The sequence below is a fragment of the Rhagoletis pomonella genome, unplaced genomic scaffold, assembly GCF_013731165.1.
Source record: "Rhagoletis pomonella isolate Grant_MI unplaced genomic scaffold, Rhpom_1.0 Rhpom_scaffold_00002, whole genome shotgun sequence".
Taxonomy (NCBI): Eukaryota; Metazoa; Arthropoda; class Insecta; order Diptera; family Tephritidae; genus Rhagoletis; species Rhagoletis pomonella.
Window position 1 is genome coordinate 32852427 of NW_023458556.1, and position 2364 is coordinate 32854790.

A 2364-nucleotide genomic window follows, 5' to 3' on the forward strand; every position below is an offset into this window, starting at 1 on the left:
AAAAAAAATATTCCGACGAACTGATAACCTCCTCCTTTTTTGGAAGTCGGTTAAAAAAGGGCAAACAATTCACAATTTACCCGAAATTCTGAGGGTGTACGAGTTAAACCTTGTTTCTTATTTTTTTTTTATTTTATTGATTTATTTTTATTTTTTATCTCAATTTCGTGTTTACGCTCTCGCTGCTAGTGCTTACTGGAAAGGTTTAACAAACCTATGTACAGTGAAACCCGCTTAAGTACCTGCCGCTTAAGTAACCAACATTTTTGGTCGCCGTGAATACTGTAATGTAATCTGAAGAAAAGCCCTCTTTTAAGTACCTCCCCGCTTATTTACCCAACCCGTGTAAGTACCTACATTTTTCGTACCCCATTTACCATTTTACTTATAATTTTCTCCTTTTAAGTGCTCCCGCAACACGTTCGGCGAAAAATTCTAAAAATTCAACCGTAATTTTTAGCCATTTGAAACTTGCACATTATTACACTAAAATTGAATGAGCTATATAAACACTTCTGAGAAAAAAGTTTGTAATCTTGATGAAATTTTAAGATTTCAAAAAGCTGCAATTTTTCGTGAGGGGCACTTAAGCGGGTTTTACTGTAATACTGTTTCATGAAAATTACTTCTTAATTGTATGTGATGTATTCTGGAATTTGTTGAAAAGTTTTTCTTTTTTTTCATATTAATCCAGTAGAATACTCTCGGTAAGGAGACCACCGTTGCGAGTAGGTAGAGCTGTAAACTGCCTCTCAGAAGGTTACGAGATCGAGAACAGGTCGGCGTGGACTTTTTTCAATTTCTAGTTTTAACATTTAATTAGACAACGTTATAAAAACCATAAGATTTCTTTTTGGTTTTATTGAAAAGATTTGCCCTCTGGAAGCAAGAGGAATATCTTCTTAACAAAAAACCGTAGAGATATCTTATTATTTTTGTTCCATTTTATTGGGTGCTTTTCTCTCTATGCAATATCATTTTTTAGACATTTCATTCTCATGACGAATAACAGGACTGTCCACTTATAATACAGGACGCATATGCGGCAATATTGCTAATTGATGATGTTTAAGGAATATTTTTACAGCACATAATTTTTAGTGCGTACAAATGTAATAATTTTTGCAATGTTCTCCCTACCCAATAAGCATTTAGGTTTGATTTGAACTTGCGGTAAAGTTGAGAGTTAACGTACCTCTTAAATATCGCAACTTTTTTTCTCAGTAGTTAGTACCTCAAATGGAGAATTGTAGCATTCCTAAAAATGTTTTTTTGTATGGCAATAATTATGATCCTCAACTTGATCGCAAATATAATTATAGAATGGGTCTCAAATGTACCCTGGCGATTGAAAGTGAGTGCATGGTGATTTTTGTTAAATATTTGCATTGCTTTTCAAGCTAAATATTTTTGTTGGTTTTTTATAAAAATGTGGTTCATGCTTTTACCAAAATTTTACCAGTCAAACTTCGTATAGAATTCAGAAAATTGTGAACTTTTTAATCTTTTCTAAATTCTGTATAAAGTTTGAAAGTTTACGTATGGCTCATTCCATGGTAATCGATATCGAACAAAATGAAAATAAACTTACGAATTTGATTGCAATATTTTTATAGGTAAGAGTAACTACTCAAATCCGAGAAAAAGTCAGAAAAAATTCAGTAAAGTATTAAAAAAAGTTAAAACAAACTTTGAACTTATTTTGCTTGCTCTTTTCTAAATAAAGCTATCTTTAGTTTTATTGTAATTTTAGTCATGACTTCATACCAACATAAGCATTTTAACTGTATGAAAACTAACCAAAATAAACCCGGTTTATCCGGTTTTTTCATAAAATCAAAATCGGGTGCCGGTTTTTTCAAATTGCAATTTTTCAAATAACTCAAAACCCGGTTTTGGAAAAAAGGGCAAATAGTCGAACACCTTGGTACCATATACCTCGTGGTGAGCATCGATGATAAAGCTAATCATAAAGAGATGTTGCTGAAGCGATGGGAAAACCTAGGCGGCGGTTCTGCTATGAGCGAATTTTGTTCGCGCGAAATCGTTTTGCCAGTGAAATGCCTACAATTGGTATGTTGTGGTTTCGGTAAGCCACTTAATGAATGTACTCAGATACATTACTAGAGTTCACTCTTTAAGGCAAAACTGTGCGCGTTTGAGCCAAAGTGCGCAAATGTGAAATATTCGACAGTTTTTTACAACCAACATATGGCAACGTTTCGCACTTTTAGTTTCGCACAAACGCACAGCTGAAACGCTGAACGCCTTAGCTATACTGCCACAGATACAAATAAACCCCTGCAAAAATCGCGAATACTCCATGCATGCGTGTAAAGAGTACTCCCTAAGGACCAAAGAGTA